The sequence below is a fragment of the Lepidochelys olivacea genome, assembly GCF_965140295.1.
Source record: "Lepidochelys olivacea isolate rLepOli2 genome assembly, chromosome: 1".
Classification (NCBI taxonomy): domain Eukaryota; kingdom Metazoa; phylum Chordata; order Testudines; family Cheloniidae; genus Lepidochelys; species Lepidochelys olivacea.
In genome coordinates, this window is record NC_140411.1 from 169,708,031 (window position 1) to 169,727,175 (window position 19,145).

The following is a 19,145-nucleotide window of genomic DNA, read 5'->3' on the forward strand; positions in this document are numbered from 1 at the left end:
CCCAATGGGGCTGGAACATTAGACTGGAAGCGCATGCAACAAAAACAGTATGCAGCATTCTGGGTTTTTGAGTACATAAGCCTTGGCCTCTCCACTTTGTCATCATTAGAGATTTCAGACCAGTAATGTGTTGGATGGAAACTTCTATTTTCATTGTCTTTGGGGAACATGAAGTTTTTCACTTGCTGTGGCCCATGCTGTACAAGGAAGTCCCTCAGGCCAATGCTCAAGTGGGTCCACAGTCCTGGATCATCTAGACTTCAGGAACTAAACTCAGCAGCAGCTTTTTCTTGCGCCTCCACCACACTCTTCTCTGATCTACACTTTTCTTCAGGAATGAGCATGGTTACATCCATCTGAGATGGAGATATGGATGTTGCAGTAGCTGCCAGGTCACCTGCACTCTGACTAACTGGAAGATCAGGCATCTCCTCACCACTCACATCCCCACTGGGGCCGGAAGGCTGACCGTGAATATTTGTGTCTATGTATCTCAGGAGAGCTCCTTCCTGCTTAGACAGGAAAACTACCTTTGCTTTCTTTCTTTTTCTGAATGCTCCCCAGAGGGGCATTTTCTTCTTTTACTCATGACTGCTGTTCTGTGCCAGCTATAGTGGCTCTCAACACTTAGTTGAAGGGGACAAATAAGCAGGCTGGTGGCAGGGCCTGAGTGAGGGAAGATAGCAGCATCTTAAGGGCCTAACTGGCTCCTACTACTTCAGTTGACTGCCTGTTCTCCTCAAGTGGGTTCAGGGAAGCAGCAGGAAACAGGAAGCTCCCTGAGAAGCTGATGTTAAACAGTCTAGGCTCCTGCGGGTGCTAGAGAGGTACATAAGAGGCTCCTCCTCCTCTCTCTCCCTGCAGCTCCTGCGGCTTTCTGTTATTCCCTCTCACCTTTTCTCCTGCCTGCCTGTTATGTCTCTTGTGCCCTCCTTCCTCCAGCACAGCATCTAGAGCAGAGAGAATACATATGCACCAGCAGCAGACACAATTTTCTACACTCTGGGTCCTAATGGCGCTCCCCCACAGTCTGGCACCTGAGGCAGCTGCCTCAGTTTGCTTCACGGTAACGCCAGCCCTGAGAGGTTGTCTCTTTATTTTGAACCATACATTGAACTTACTACCCTTCCTACCTCCGTGGTAATCCAGTGGTAATTTGATTGTTGAAAATCTTACTACCATGAGTAAATTGGCTACAATAATTCTGGAATACAAGAATGTAAAATGAATAAATAAATAAATTGGCAGCATTAGACATTTTTGTATGTGTTTGTATAACTGAAAAATAGTGTTGTTTTAGAAAACCAAATCTGACTAGCAATGGGTTGTAGTAAAAAGGTTAACAATGCGCTAATGAAAATGGATGGTGAAATGGGATAGTCTCTGAAAAACAGAATGTAAGAACAAAATGAGTGCACCTGCCCCGCTTGAAATGCAAGAAGAAAACCTTTTTCCTATCCCTCTCCAAATTCCCTGCACTGAATACAAGCCTAGAGTCTCAGATGTGTACATACTCAGCTGGCTAGCTCTTCCACTGCTGCTCGCACTGCCAGGGAGCAAGTATGTAAGCTCAAAGTGTAGACCTTCCCTTAGAGCTAGATCCTCAGCTGGTGTAAATCTGCATAGTTCAATTGAATTCAATAGAGCGATGCCAATTTGCAGATCAGGTTATAATATAGAAAACATTATTCTGAATATCTTGTTCTCAGTATGCAAATATCTTTTTCACACAAATCTTCTGAGGTAGGGTGGACAGGTTGGTTATCTGGGCAGTATGTCTGAAATTCACCTTTGTGCTCTGACATCTGTGTGAGTTTGTCTGACTTCAGCTGAGTGTATATTCCAAACATGGGCAATACTCCTCATTTTTGACCATATACAAGAGCAGTGCAATTTTCCATTCCAATGGCTTTTTTTACAGAACTCACAGAGAGTCCATCATCATTTCTCTCTCTCTCTCTTTCTCTCTTACACTTAACCTGTTTTTTTCTAGAACAGAACAAACTACCTTTACACATTCTCACCTGGTGCTGTCACTTTCTTATGTTTACAATGTTTGCTGATTTTCTACCCAGGGCTAGATGTTGAGGAACATTTCTGGATGTTCTCTTAGAGCAGCCATATCAAAATGAAGCAATGGAAATTCAGGACTCAAATAACCTATCGGCATGGCAGTTCAATGGACAAACAGTTGCTCTTGATGCTTCCCCTACAATGCAAAGCGAAGCTTTTTGGGGGTTGTGTGTGCCCTTTGTGGTTCTAGAGCAGAGGTGGGCAAACTATGGCCCGCGGGCCACTTCCGGCGTGCAGGACCTTCCTGCCCAGCCCTCGAGCTCCCTTCCAGGGAGGCTTGCCCCCAGCCCCTCCCCTGCTGTTCCCCCTCCCCTGCAGCCATGTCTAGGTGGCAAGGCTGTGGGCTCCTGGCTCTGGCCAGGCGGTGCAGCTGCCAGACATACTGCTCTGAATGGCATGGTAAGGGGGTGCAGTCAGGGGACAGGGAGCAGGGGGCAGTTGGATAGCTTTGGGAGTCCTGGGGAGCCTGTCAGGGGTGGTTTGATGGGGCAGAGGTTCTGGGGGGCAGTCAGGGGACAGGGAATGGGGGGAGTTGGAAAGGTGTGGGAGTCCTGGGGAGCCTGTCAGGGGGCAGGGGTGTGGATAGGGATCGGGGCAGTCAGGGACAAGCAGAGCAAGGGGAGTTGGATGGGGTGGGGCTCCCAGGAGGGGGCATCAGGAGACAAGGAGCTGGGGGGTTGGATGGGGTGGGGGTCCCGGGAGGGGGCATCAGGAGACAAGGAGCAGGGGGGTTGGATGGGGCGGGGGTCCTGAGAGGAGGCGTCAGGGGACAAGGAGCAGGGGGGTTGGATGGGGCGGGGGTCCCGGGAGGGGGCAGTTTGGGGACAAGGAGCAGGGGGGTTGGATGGGGTGGGGGTTCTGAAGGGGATAGTTGGGGGTGAGAAATGGGAGGGGGTGGGGCCAGGCTGGTGGGGGGCCCAGGGGGGTGGGGCCAGGCTGTTTGGGGCAGCACAGCCTTCCCTACCCAGCCCTCCATACAGTTTTGCAACCCTGATGTTGCCCTCGGGCCAAAAAGTTTGCCCACCCCTGCTCTAGAGAATGGTTTGAAAAGGGCTAAAGACAAAAAAAAAAAAAGTAGTTGCAATCTGACTGTAGAAAAGACAACAAAAAAACTGTGAGTGCAGGATGTGCAGCTGGCTTTTGAGAGCAACTGGGGTAAAGAAAGTGTGTGTGTGTGTGCGGGGCGGGGGGGAGCTAGACTATTTATTTCCTTTTGGGATAAAAGAAGAGGAGTGTGTCAACATCTGCCATTTGTTTCAGGATGGAGTTTCACTTTTATGTAATTATTCATTCTTTTACTTCCTGTTATACATAGCACCTCTCACAACATATATTTTCCGGGAAATGTATAAAACACCACACAAATCTGGGAGAATGACAACATTCTAACCACATCCCTGAAACTCTCAAAGAGCAGGTTTATGTACCACATGTGAAAACAGATGATTCTGTCCAGCTCAGATTGCTGGGCAATTTGCTTTATACAGTGCCATGATATTTCAAGAGAAATGTTGGTTGTCTTGTTGGTTAGACCAGGATGAACCAACAGTCAGGTTTTCCTAACTATATTCCCAGTTCTGCCAGTGATTTACAGAGAGGATAAAAGATTGTTTATCCTCTCTGAAAATTGGATCAGAGAGGATAAACGATCTTTTATCCTCTCTGTTCCAATTTTCTTTACCCTTCTATAAAATGGGCACAGCAATTGATTACGTATCTCACAAGGTTACTGTGAGCCTTACTTTGTGTTTGTAAAGTGCACTGAGGTCTTGGGTGAAAGATGTAATTATCCATTTCATTTATTAATAACACTCTTTCCCTGACAGGCTAATTCTGTTTTCTAATTTATGGACATTGGACACGTCAGTTTCCATGCACATCTGTCTGCCCAGCATGCAAAAGAACAGAGTGCATACTGCTCTGTAGTGCCAAAGCCATTAAGACATCACAGTCATGAGGGAAACATAAGCATCTGCATTACAGTCCCCCTCTTGCTTGTTGTTATGTTATTTTGCTGAACTTTAATAGGTTCAGGATGGATTTTTTAAAAGCATGTAGCTTTGTCCTAACTCTGCTTCCATTGAAGATCCTGCTAAAACTCCTGTTGACTTCAATGGGAACAGAGTTTGGAGATGAGGGAAAGAATAAAACATCAGAGAAACATTCCACCACCCTTGTGGATTTTCAGCAAGCAAAAAGCCCTTTGAATGAATAACTACAGCAATAATTTTGATAAGAAAATTCCTTTTGAGCTTAATTTTGTTGTAATCAAAGAGTTTCACTTTAGGAAGTTTAAAGGACCTCAGGCAAAAGAGGAGCATTTACAATACAAGTACTAATTTCAGTGTCACCTTATATATTCTTCAATATCTGAATTTAATCATAGTTCTAGTCTCCCGCCTGATGCTGTGCTCATCCATGAAAACCCTTGTCTTCCTTTTGAAAGATTTGCTCCCTACCATAAAAGAGGTGGAAGAAAATGACAAGTGTGTTCATTGAACATTCATGGCCTTTAACTCAAAGGCATTTGTTTGTTTTTATAGCTTCTGGTATTCCCAAAGGCATTCAACAAGATTTTATGTAACCATCCCTGACATGACACCTTTCACAGCTGCTTCATAAAAGGAAGGAGGCATCTGATGTCATTTAGACACAGATATTAGCAATAAACTGAATAAAAATAGCTGCTTCTAGGCAATTTCAGTCCCTTTCTTTCTTGTGTTCAAATCAGATTTATACGTGCCCGGGCACTTGTTGCAAAACACATACATAGATTAGATTCCTTAGCAATGTCACATATAATATCCTGCTCTTAATATTCTACATTTATATATCAACTTTCATTATTTTGAAGAATTTCAAAAAGCTTGACAAATTTAGGGGTAAATTTTAAGCTATGCAAGTCTAGGGCACACATTTACCAGTCTTTCGGCAACACAGCAATCAATATACAACCTCTCCTGAGCTGGGACTCATCCTTCACTTTGTTCAGTGAGGTGCAGGAAAGAGCAGTATAGGTGCCAACCATGACAAATACTGCTCACCTCATTATGCTCAGTTGAACAAATCCATCTAGGATGCTGGAGTGATTATGCCAATGGGATGGAGAGGCCAGAATGCTCACAAACAACTATGGAAACACAGAATAGACCACATCATCCACAGACAGTATCCTGGACTGATAAGTCTGACAGACAGTTGGTGGTGGAGTGAGATGGGGAGAGAGAGGCACCTCCGTCAGACCCCTTCTCCTCTCCCCTCGATAACTGGAACTTGGTCCTGTACCCTCTATGCCTGTAACAGGGCTTTCTCTACCCTTCGGATCACCACAAACAGGCTGGATGCTTTCCAGGTTTATGAATGTAACTATATTATTAATATATTATAACAAATTTGACAAATGATATCAACTCTTTCCACAAAGATTGATCTTTGCTCTCTGGGTGGTCAAACTCCCTTTAGAAATTAGATTAACTAACACTGGCATATAAAATAGGTTTATCATTTTTTAATGTTTTGAAAACAGCCTTGAAAACAGCAAATCACATACACCTTTTTCCTGTGTATTTGAAGTCACCTTATTTTCAAAAGCCAGGATAGACTTTAATAACTAATAAATGCCTGTTCTTATTAAATAAATAGCACATTTTAATGTACACACTCTATATGTGAAAGGAGTTGTGACTGGGGTCCCAGTGTGGGCCAGCTGAGGTCACTCAATTAGGGGGAACTTCAAAGAATGGGGCAGACAAACCCCAAAACTGGTGGATAATTCAATACTTAGCCGGTTTCTGAGTAACAGCCGTGTTAGTCTGTATTCGCAAAAAGAAAAGGAGTACTTGTGGCACCTTAGAGACTAACCAATTTATTTGAGCATGAGCTTTCGTGAGCTACAGCTCACTTTGGCTCACGAAAGCTCATGCTCAAATAAATTGGTTAGTCTCTAAGGTGCCACAAGTACTCCTTTTCTTTTTGTCAATACTTAGCCGTGATCTACACTATGGGGTTAGGTTGAATTTAGCCACGTTAGGTCGATTTTAAAATGAATGCGTCTACACAACCAACCCCGTTTGGTTGACCTAAAGGGCTCTTAAAATCGACTTTTGTACTCCTCCCTGGCGAGGGGAGTAGCACTAAAATCGACCTTGTCGAATTTGGGGTAGTGCAGACACAATTCGATGGTATTGGCCTCTGGGAGCTATCCCAGAGTGCTCCAATGTGACTGGTCTGGACAGCACTTTGAACTCTGATGCACTAGCCATGTACACAGGAAAAGCCCCGGGAAATTTTGAATTTCATTTCCTGTTTGGTCAGCATGGCGAGCTCAGCAGCACAGGTGACCATGCAGTCCCCCAGAATCACAAACAAGCTCCAGCATGGACCGAAAGGGAGACACTGGATTGAATTGCTGTATGGGGAGAAGAATCTGTGCAGGCCGAACTCCAATCAAAAAGAAGAAATGCTAATATATATGCCAAGATCGCACAGGGCATGGTGGAAAGAGGCTACAACATGGTCACACAGCAGTGCCGCTTGAAAGTTAAGGAGCTCAGGCAAGCCTACCAAAAGATAAAGAAGGCAAATGGTCACTTCGGGTCAGAGCCCCTTACATGCCGCTTCTATGATCAGCTGCATGGCATTCTAGGAGGGGACCCTATCACTACCCCACCACTGTCCGTGGACACCTGCAAGGGGGGGGTCTCACACAACAGGGAGGAGGATTTTATGGATGAGGAAGAAGAGGAGGAGGAGGAGGAGAACGCGCAGCAGTCAAGCGGTGAATCCATTCTCCCCGGCAGCCAGGGCCTTTTCATCACCCCGGAGCCAATACCCTCCCAAGGTGGGATCCCTAATCCTGAAGCTGGAGAAGATAGCTCTGGTGAGTGCAGATTTGTAACTACAGTACAGGGTTTAAAAGCAATAGTGTTTAATGTTTGACTTTAGAAGAATTGGGATGCATTCGCGACCAGTACAGCTACTGGAAAAGTCTGTTAACATGGCTGGGGATGGAGCGGGAATCCTCCAGGGACATTTCCATGAAGCTGTCCTGGAGGTACTCTGAAAGCCTTTGTAGAAGGCTTATTTTGTCCTCCATGGTGGGACACTTTACCACGCCAAGCCAGTAGCAAGTAGTCTGGAATCATTACAGCACAAAGCATGTCAGCGAATGGTCCTGGTCACATTCAAGCAACATTCAGTCTTTATCTTTCTGTGTCAGCCTCAGGAGAGTGATTTCATTCATGGTCACTTGGTTGAAATAGGGGAATGTTTGTAAGGGAACAGTAAAAGGACCCTGTTCATGCTAGGTCGTTTGCTCTTGGCTAAAAGGGATCATCCCAGAGAATAGCCACGCGGTGGGGTGGGGGGAGGTGTGTGCTGCATATCCACCCGAAAACCACAGACACTCCTTTTAAATGTGAAACCCAACCGGCATTGCTTCCTATGGGAAAGGATGGCGCTACAGTTTGAAACCATTCCCACATGTTATGAAGGTGGAAGAAGCCAACCCCACGTAGCAAAAGGCTTACCATGGCTGCCTGGAAATCGAATTTTGTTGCCCGGCTGTTTGTGATGTGTCACCATACAGGCAGGCGCTCAATATAAAAGCCAAAATGCGACCTTGTACCTAAAGCACATGTGCTGTCTCCTGTGAATTGCTTGATTCACTGTGAAAGAGTCTCCTTTTTGTTCTCAGAAATGTATCATCTTAAATTTTACTCTCCCTTTTTATCTCTCCCGAGGTGCAAATGTTTCTATGCTCCCCCTTTTATCTCCGTCCCTGAGGTTATCGCAGATTAGAAGGCGAAAAACCACACTCGCAATGACATAGTTTCCGAGCTCATGCAGACCCCCCTCAGTGATAGGGCACAGATTAATTCATGGAGGCATTCAGTGGCAGAGACCAGGAAAGCATTAAGTGAGTGCGAAGAGCAGAGGCAGGAGGCGATGCTAAGGCTAATGGGGGAGCAAACAGACATGATGAAGCATCTGTTGGAGCTGCAGGAAAGCCAACAAGAGCACAGACCCCCGCTGCATCCATTGTATAACCACCTGCCCTCCTCCCCAAGTTCCATATCCTCCTCACCCAGACACCCAAGAATGCGGGGGGAGGCTCCGGGCACCCAGCCACTCCACTCCAGGATGGGCCAAGCAACAGAAGGCTGTCATTCAAACAATTTTGATTTGTAGTGTGGCTACAATAAGCAATGTGGTTGTCCTTCCCTCCTCCCGCACCTTACCCCACCCGGGCTACCTTATCAGTTATCTCACTTTTTTTTAATTAATAAAGAAAGAATGCATGGTTTCAAAACAATGGTTACTTTATTTCCTTTGCCAGCTGTGATTGAATGTGGGAGGGTGGTTGGCTTACAGTGAATTAAAATCAACAAAGTGGGCGGGTTTGCAGCAAAGAGAAACATACACAACTCTCACACCATAGCCTGGCCAGTCATGAAACTAGTTTTCAAAGCCTCTCTGATGCGCAGCCTAGCTGTGCTCTTTTAATCACCCTGGTGTCTGGCTGCTCAAAATTGGCCACCAGGTGATTTGCCTCAACCTCCCACCCCGCCATAAACATTTCCCCCTTACTCTCACAGATGTTATGGAGCACATAGCAAGCAGCAATAACAATGGGAATATTGGTTGTGCTGAGATCTAACCTAGTCAGCAAACAGCGCCAGCGAGCTTTTAAACATCCAAAGGCACATTCTACCACCATGCTGCACTTGCTCAGCCTATAGTTGAACTGCTCCTTACTACTGTCCAAGCTGCCTGTGTACGGCTTCATGAGTCATGGAAGCAAGGGGTAGGCTGGGTCCCCAAGGATAACTATTGGCATTTCAACATCCCCAATGGTAATTTTCTGGTCTGGGAAGTCAGTCCCTTCTTGCAACTGCTTGAAGAGCCCGGAGGTCCTAAAGATGCAAGTGTAATGCACCTTTCCTGGCCATCCCACGTTGATGTCGGTGAAACATCCCTTGTGATCCACCGGTGCTTGCAGCACCAGTGAGAAGTACCCCTTGCTGTTTACGTACTGGTTGGCAAGGTAGTCCGGTGCCAAAATAGGGATATGTGTTCTGTCTATCGCCCCACCACAGTTAGTGAACCCCATTGCAGCAAAGCCATCCAGTATGACCTGCACATTTCCCAGAGTCACTACCCTTGATAGCAGAACGTCAGTGATTGCATTGGCTACTTGTTTCACAGCAGTCCCCACAGTAGACTTGCCCACTCCAAACTGATTCCTGACTGACAGGTAGCAGTCAGGCATTGCAAGCTTCCACAGGGCTATCACCACTCGCTTCTCGACTGTCAGGGCAGCTCTCATCTTGGTATTCCTGTGCTTCAGGGCGGGGGAAAGCAACTCACAAAGTTCAAGGAAAGTGGCCTTATGCATGCGAAAGTTTTGCAGCCACTGGGAATCATCCCATACCGGCAACACTATGCGGTCCCACCAGTCTGTGCTTGTTTGCCAGGCCCAGAATCGGCATTCCACTGTACCAACCAGCCCCACTGCTGCCATGATGTCCCAATTACCACAGCCCATGCTTTCAGGAACGTCTGTGTCCATGTCCTCATCACAATCACCCTCGTGCTGGCGTCTCTTAGCCCGGTTCCACACATACTTTAGGATAATGTGCGAGGTGTTTACAATGCTCACAACAGCAGCTGTGAGCTGAGCAGCTCCATGCTTGCCGTGGTACGGGGTCTGAATGGGTAACCCAGGAAAAAAAGGGGTGAAACGATTGTCTGCCGTTGCTTTCACAGAGGGAGGGGTGACTGACGACATGTACCAAAACCACCCTCAACAATGTTTTTCCCCCATCAGGCATTGGGAGCTTAACCCAGAATTCCAATGGGCAGCGGAGACTGCGGGAACTGTGGGATAGCTACCCACAGTGCACTGCTCCATAAGTCGATGCTAGCCACGGTATTGAGGACACACTCCACTGACTTAGTGCGCTTATTGGGGACATACACAATTGACTGTATAAAATTGATTTCTAAAAATCGACTTCTATAAAATTGATCTAATTTCGTAGTGAAGACATACCCTTAGATTTACCAGCATAAAACATCTTCTTAATTACCTCGCTGGTTATTCAGAAGTCAATAACACAGTTCCCTTAAAGTACCCAGCCTCAGGCCTCCATCCAGGTACCCAAGTCAAATATGATAAAGATTTCTGAAAATCTTATTTCATCATGTAAAAGAAAAGTTTCTACCAATCCCAAAGGGTCTGACACATTACCTCCCAGGTTAATTCCAGATTTTACCTGAAGACACAGATACAGCCAATTCTTATTAACTAAACTAAAGTTTACTACAAAAGAAAAGAGAGAGAGTATGGTTAAAAGATCAATATACATACAGACATTAGTTTAATTCTTGAGGTTCAGATACATAGCAGAGATGATAGATTTCAGAGTAACAGCCGTGTTAGTCTGTATTCCCAAAAAGAAAAGGAGTACTTGTGGCACTTTAGAGACTAACCAATTTATTTGAGCATAAACGTTCGTGAGCTACAGCTTACTTCATCAGATGCATACTGTGGAAAATACAGAAGATGTTTGTTTTTATACACACAAATCATGAAAAAATGGGTGTTTATCACTACAAAGGTTTTCTCTCCCCCCACCCCACTCTCCTGCTGGTAATAGCTTATGTAAAGTGACCACTCTCCTTACAATGTGTATGATAATCAAGGTGGGCCATTTCCAGCACAAATCAAGGTTTTCTCCCCCCCCAAACAAACCCACTCTCCTGTTGGTAATAGCTTATCTAAAGTGATCACTGTCCTTACAATGTATATGATAATCAAGGTGGGCCATTTCCAGCATAAATCCAGGGTTTAACAAGAACGGCTGAGGAAGGGTGGGGGGCGTTAGGAAAACAAGGGGAAATAGGTTACCTTGCATAATGACTTAGCCACTCCCAGTCTCTATTCAAGCCTAAGTTAATTGTATCCGATTTGCAAATGAATTTCAATTCAGCAGCCTCTCGCTGGAGTCTGGATTTGAAGTTTTTCTGTTGTAATGTCGCAACTTTCATGTCTGTAATCGCGTGACCAGAGAGATTGAAGTGTTCTCTGACTGGTTTATGAATGTTATAATTCTTGACATCTGATTTGTGTCCATTTATTCTTTTACGTAGAGACTGTCCAGTTTGACCAATGTACATGGCAGAGGGGCATTGCTGGCACATGATGGCATATATTACATTGGTAGATGTGCAGGTGAACGAGCCTCTGAGAGAGTGGCTGATGTGATTAGGCCCTGTGATGGTGTCCCCTGAATAGATATGTGGGCACAGTTGGCAACGGGCTTTGTTGCAAGGATAGGTTCCTGGGTTAGTGGTTCTGTTGTGTGGTATGTGGTTGCTGGTGAGTATTCGCTTCAGGTTTGGGGCTGTCTGTAGGCAAGGACTGGCCTGTCTCCCAAAATTTGTGAGAGTGTTGGGTCATCCTTCAGGATAGGTTGTAGATCCTTGATAATGCATTGGAGGGGTTTTAGTTGGGGGCTGAAGGTGACGGCTAGTGGCGTTCTGTTATTTTCTTTGTTAGGCCTGTCCTGTAGTAGGTGACTTCTGGGAACTCTTCTGGCTCTATCAATCTGTATCTTCACTTCTGCAGGTGGGTATTGTAGTTGTAAGAATGCTTGATAGAGATCTTGTAGGTGTTTGTCTCTGTCTGTATGTCTGTCTGAGCAGAGATGGTGAGCTTTGTAGTTGCAAAGAGTTCTTTCAGAAATAGTTCATAGGTTATAGTCCAATGTCGAATATCATATTCAGGGTGAACCAGTCAGCACTGGGATACCAATTTGGGGGCTTAAGCTTCCCCTGATGAGGCATCAAGAAGATCTGAGATAAACAGGATCAGGACCCAGGGGTATTTTCATACAGTGTTCTAGCATCCACTTGACCTTACAGTCATGGGTAAACAATAGACTTTTGATGTAAACTTCTGTTTTCTAAACACCACCAATAATTAGTTACACAGATTAGCATAGGGCAATTTATCCATTAGACAGTCTATCACAAACTTCAAAGAGAAATACAGACAATGACATTATTTCACCCAAGATTAATCTAAATGTTAATATTCCCTTTTGATCTCTGAATTAGTAGCTATGGTGGCAGACAGGAACTTTCTGTGTACATGGATTAATCTAAGATACACACAATTAGTATTACCTCTAATTCTAACAACATAGGTTTGCATTTCAAAGTTTAAGCCTATTTACCATGAATGGCCCTAATTACCATTCCTAGTGTCTTTAAAGGTTGGCTTTGGGTTAGTTAGCCCGCCAGCTGTTTAACCCTTTCTGGCCATGAGTTATATTTTGTTTAAGATTCGTTGCAATTATATAACAGTGGCAGCAATAATGATTTGCATGGTTATATTTTAATCAGACAATGTCACAGGAGTTTTTACCTTTCTCTTGATAGAACTGTTCAAATGTCTGGTAGAAAAATTAGGTCAGTAAATAAAGATTTCGGTGAAAATACCTAAGAACCGTTGGTGACTCTGAAGTCATAATAAATATATTTATAATTTATATAACCCTTTACATTTTTAAAGCATTACACAAACAATATTTGTATTTCTTCCCAGCTTTACATATGCATATATGTTACTTATATGTAAGTTTCCACAGTATGCATCCGATGAAGTGAGCTGTAGCTCACGAAAGCTTATGCTCAAATAAATTGGTTAGTCTCTAAGGTGCCACAAGTACTCCTTTTCTTTTTGCGAATACAGACAAACACGGCTGTTACTCTGAAACCTGTTATATGTATATGTTAAAGGAACATGAAGGTTGCAAAGTTAAGCACTCAAAAGCTAGGAAATGCCAGAATTAAGGTTGCCTGTGCAACCTTCGCTATATGACACAGCTGATCTATCTCAGTCCTGGTCCCTTGTGTGGAGGCTTCCCTTTTGTGTAGCAACTATTCAGTAGTTCGTGCATATAGAAGTCTACTAGGGGTTGAGACCAATCTCAGCTTCATTGGGAACTAAAGAAAAGTGGAAAGAGATGAAAAGCTACATGAGTATAATAAACTGATAAAATAACTAGAATGATTTTGGGAGATGCTCCTTGAGAAGAAGTGTCTGACAGTAACAGCCCCTGACCTGCAAGGCATCTACAGCATTTGGCCTGAAGCTTTAGCAGGTTACAACAAGCTCACTTTAAATCAGTGGAAATAATTGGGGGATGGGGGAGGAGAAAAACACTGAGGTAACATTTACATCTTGTTTTATGCTCCTGGAAGCCCCAAACTTTTATCAGAGATAGCAATATAAACAGATAAAAGATCTTTGAAAATCCACTTAGACATGTTGGTTTAGGAATGGTGAAGCATCTCCCCCACTGTCTTTTGAAGCTGTAAAATACCTAAATTGCTAGTAGTCCCTGATCCTGCCAGGCATACTGAAATTGATTAGGACTACTCATCTGCTTAAAGATAAGCGTGTGCATATGTCTTTGCAGGAGCTGGGCCTCACACTGTGCCTATTGAGCAAAGTATACTGTTGCCAAATGTTGGCAGAGGTCAAACCCAACCAGGTCTTTCACATCCACTTACAAAGTAAGTTCTGCCACATACATTCACCCAACCGAAGTCTCAAATTAAGAAAAAGCCATTTCTGAAAAGATGTTACTTCAACCATCTTCTAAAAAGAGGAAAAATCCATTCCAGTGAACTGCAAGGATGGATCAAGTTCCAAGGCCCCTCCACCAGTAATGACTGGCCATACACCCCCAAACAGGTAACGGGCACAGGCAGCAAAAGCCCTGCAGCAAATTGCCATATGCCCTGCCATTCAGTTGTGGAATGTAAAGCCCAGGTAGTCTCAGACTTGGACCTACAGATCTGCCAGACAGCAAATGCCTCAATGTTAGCACCTAGTAGCAGCTGTAACAAACTCACACTCCACTACTTACTGCCTGTCGTGGATACAGATCACAGGGAATCCTGCCTCAAGGGGCCTGACAGGCAGCAGCCTCCTGGCTCCTGATTGGCTCCCTGCCCTATATAAACCCAAGGGGCATTCCAGTCCAAGTAACAGTGCAGATCTTCTGTGGCTGCTATGACTACTCCTGCTTTTAAATGTGTGGCTTTGACCTTGGCTTGATTTAGATCTTGTCTGCTGACCTGGGCCCTGAAACCTGATTTGGACTCTGATCCTTAGTATTGACATGAGCCTGGAACTTGACTATGAACTTCTCTGCTACTCTGAGCCTCAGGTTTGACCCTGCTCTGACCATTGGTCTTGACTCTCCTTGCCAGGATCCTGACCGCAGAGATAGCTCAAATCAGTCTCACTCTCCTTTTCATAGTGACAGATCCAAAGTACAAGGAAATCTATAAAAAGAACACTTTCATGGGCTTTGAATCAGGCCCACAGTTGCCGATCAGGTCAGGGCTTGCCACACATAGGAAAAGTTTATGCCCATAGTGAAAACTTAATGCAGTGATCTGGTTCTAAATGTTAAACTTTACTCAACATTTTAGAAGATTTGTGGTTTCCCAAACCTTTTAGTTATTAGAATTCCTCATTTCCAAGATTTAATTTTCTGCTTTTTTTTTTTTTGGTAGGTTCATTCTCCATTGTAATACTAATGCATGCTTTCACGGTCAAGAAGTGTGAAAAATTGCTAATTTGCAGATAAATGAAAGAGTGGCTTGTTTCCTAGAGTTTGAAAAGTTTGTTTCACCTCAGACCTTTTAATTGTATTCCCAGAAGGACTATTACAATGGCCTCTCATTTAAAGCAATGTAATGACTGCAGGTGGAGGTAAATTAAATATTGTAAAAATACTTACTGTGCTGCAGAGGCAAAGTCTGATATCTGACACCCAACTGCCCTATTTTAGGCCAAAATAACCACTTTTTTTTTAATGGAGTGAAAGACTAAATAAGGACTTTTACAGTTTTTGCAAAATATCTGATTTTATGTTCACAAAAGTTAACAAAGGAAAATCACCCTTTTTTCCCCAGCCAACATTGTGATAATCTGAAAGGTAAGAAACATGTCTCACCACAAACTAGCTTGGAATACACTGACAGTTAAGGCTAGTTTGTATCTCAGAAATGGTGTAGATGGTGCAGAGGGACTAGACTTCTGACTGCCACATACTAGTATAGCACTGCCCTATCCTTGGGGAGGGGTGCATCATGCAGCTCACTCTGGGCCTGATCCAAAGCACATGGACATCAATGAATTTTGGATTAGGTTCTCTGTGCCTGGCCAGTGCATTTGGAGGGGTCATGGTCAGGCACCTGCATCCTTTCCCACAGCTTCTTATCACAGGGCTGTTTGGAGGAAGCACAGCTCTCTCCTGTCCCTTTCTGGCAGCTAGTATCTGAAGGAGCACTGATAAATTGCAGGATCTGCTCCCAGCCACACTTTCAGCAGCCCCTGCACAAGGTGCAAAAGCATTTTGTGCGCTTTCTATAGAGCTAGTAGGAAAACAATGCTTTTTTTTTTTTTCTCCCCTGTGGAAAATTCTGACTTCTCACTGCAAACTTTCACTGGGGAAAATGGAAAGAAAATATTTTGAGCCAGATCACTCCAGATCACTCTGCCTGCTTGCACTTCCATGGTGACTTGCAAGAGTTTTAGGGTGCCTCACATCTCCATTTTCTCCTGTGAGCTATGCTCCCTGATCCAGCTACATATCTCTTGGTACACCACAGCTTCTCCTCTTATTGACCCATTGTGGTTCATCATGGGAGATATAGTCTGTCTAGGGAGTCCGGCGCATAGGGAGAATGGGGCACTGACCTACAACTTCCATTGGGCACAGGGGTGGCTTATGAGGGTGTGGTTTAAATGTTAAATGAGTCGAAGGTAACTGCTAGATTCAGGCATGTTTGAAACATTTAGTTTCTATCAAAGATATTAAAATAAAATACTTTAACATTTTCAAATCCAAAGTTTCAATTGTTGGCTCAACCCCCTTCTTTTTCAGCATTTTTGTTTTCTTTGACAGGAGATTGAATTTTTCTGCTGGAAGCTAACACACACAAAGATTAATTCAGTCAAAGGCCCAATTTTCCATTGAAAAATGGTTTGAACACAAAATTTCTGAACAGCTCAACTTTCCTGTGCTTGTGCTCTTACGAAGGGATGTGCCACAGTCTGGCCCTGAATTAAGAAAGCATTTTGCTACTGACAGCATTGGAACTCTCCTAGTACCTGAGTTCATCCTGCTGTGAGTATCCTGTATTATGGATAAGGAATCACTATCAGACCCTTCACAAATATATATACTCTAGCTCGGGTGTCTGCTTGAGCTGAAATCACACCCTCTAGTCCAGGGGTTCTCAAACTGGGGGTTGGGACCCCGCAAGGGGTTGTGAGGTTATTACATGGGGCATCGCAAGCTGTCAGCCTCTACCCCATCGCCGCTTTGCCTCCAGCATTTATAATAGTGTTAAATATATAAAAAAGTGTTTTTAATGTATAAGGGGGGGCACACTCAGAGGCTTACTGTGTGAAAGGGGTCACCAGTACAAAAGTCTGAGAACCCCTGCACTAGACAATATAGGCAACATAGACATACCCTTAGTGTTCAATCTCTTTTGTGCTATTTATATGTTGCTTGCAGGCAATACGTGTAAACCAGAAGTTTCAAAGTTTCATGATCCATTTTCCCCATAAGTAGGATATCTTAGTAAGGTGTAAGATGATGATAAACAGATCCATAGAAGACTAGCTTCTAGTTTTTCTGTTGAAGTTTCTGAAAACATTATATAATAAGGGCAGCTACTTACCAAATGCATTATCGGAAACAAAATATTTCAGTGTGAAAACATTTTTTTCTGTAGACAGTTAGGCAATCTAGTTTGCAGGATATTGTCCACAAATTATCTTAATTCTTATGATCACAGGCACAGTATCTCCCAAACTAAAGGAAAAAGAGATACTATTTTCATAAAACTAAAGACATCATTTTCATAGCGCTGTAAGTAAATGTGGGTTTTCTGCTTAATTTAAATATGTATATAAATTACGACTATTTGTCTGAAGACTCAAAGGTTGTAGTACATCAGTTTATATTTGGAAGGTCATCTTCACTGTCACAATGAGTGGAAGCTTTTAACTGAAGAAAAACAAAATTCACACAGGATAAAAGGTGATTGACCCTCTCTGCCTCCTACTCGTGAAACGGAGTACAGGCAAGCTTCTCTGATTTTGAGTTAAGATGAACAGTTTGCTCCATTGATCCATTTTATCCTCTCACATGTTGACCTAGCATACTATATGGGACCATTTTCTTACTGATGTACATAACTATCTTCCATTAAGAGTAAGAGCCCTATACAAGCTTCACTACTCTTGTGAGACTCCCACTGTAGTCGTTATGGAAATTTTGTAAACAGGGTAAAGGAAGTACGGCCCCATGACTCTCCAAAGGAGAATAGTTCTATTTATTCTCATCTCAGAAGGTTGCTTTGCCCCATACAGGAGTAAACAGATACACAAATTAAATATGCAGGACTTAGCATAGAACTGACTGGACACTAATGGTATATCTATTCTGCAGTCCTGGGACAGGATTCTATCTGGAGAAGATATACCTGGGCTAGCTTTAGTCTCCCTGGCTTGGGTACTGGAGCAGTGAAGATGCGGCAGCATGGGCTTCAGTGTGACCTGCCCCACGCTGAAACCTGTGCTGTTGCAGCTTCCTGGACCTGAACTATCTCAATTACAGCTAGCTCAGGTAGGCCTACCTGAGCTGAAATCACACCCCGTGATTGCAAACTAGACATACCCTTAAGTCTTCCATCACTTCTGCGCTAAGTCCTGCACCTTTAATTCTTGTGCTTGTTTACTACTGTATAGTTCTCTCTTATTTCCACAGCTCTAGGCCACTTTTGAAATTCTCTTATTTCCTAATAAAAACAGACTCAGCTGTAGAAAACATGTATATGAATGTTGTGATCCGGCTGTATCCCTAGCCTGAGAACAAGTACTTCTCTACAAATTAAAGGGTATATCATGTCCTCAAACTCTTTGTACTGGGGCTCTCTAGAGATAAACCAGCCAAATTAATTTGGCTTTTAGTGTTTCCTCATGAGTGTTTACAAACTCAGAAATTGAGTCAGTGAGCCAGCTGCCTGAGTTTCACTTTCATACCAGTCCTGTCACCATCATGTTAAAAAGTGAAGGCTGAAAGCACATCAACAGGCTCTTGTTATTTCAGATAAATTAATTTTGAGCTGGGGTCTGATTCTACTTTTTTTTTTGCGGGGGAGGGGGTTGCGGGGAGGGAAAGACAGTGTGTGTGTGTGAATACATATACAGTTACCCTGGAAAATGTCCATGTGAACTATCTCGGATACTCATCTTTGTGGCTTACTGCGGAGCTCAGTCTTGCTCCCATTGAAGTTTTCTCTCTAATTTCAATGGGTGTAGAGTCAAAACACTTATCTTATTTTCTTCAAAAACACAGAATGCTTCTCTTATCTTGACAGATTAACTACAGTAAAATACTAGTTTACTTGTTTCATTCTAAAAGTAACCCTGTGAGTCGTTCACTGTCTATAGTACAGGGGACAGAAAAAACTTTTCACCATCATGGCATTGATATAGCCCAGTAATTTTTATTCCATTGTTAAGCACTGTGCTGAAGATTTGCAGATCTTTTCTCAGATCGTGAAAATTGGAGCAACTGCCAGTCTGCACCGTTACCTGGTGCTTTATCACATGCTAGGGTCCTATATATTCTGTGAGTCCATGAATGCTGAACTTGCTGTGGAATCCACCACTTGCTGAGTATTTATGTCTACCATCTAAGCTCTCATTCAAAATTACATTCCTACCCCTGTCACTGTGAAGAAAACCTGCCAAACATAAACAGAATGTAAACTGATGCAGAGGTGTTTACTTAAATCTTCATACAGCCTGAAACACTCAAAAGGGTGCAGCTGCCACAAAAATCAAGGGCCTTGGTGTAGAATTCAAGACCAGCTTGCTGTGGAGGACACTTATCTTGTCAAACATGACTTCCCAATTCTAGTAAATGATGTCCTGACCGAGACAGTTACCCCATCAACTCTTTGTG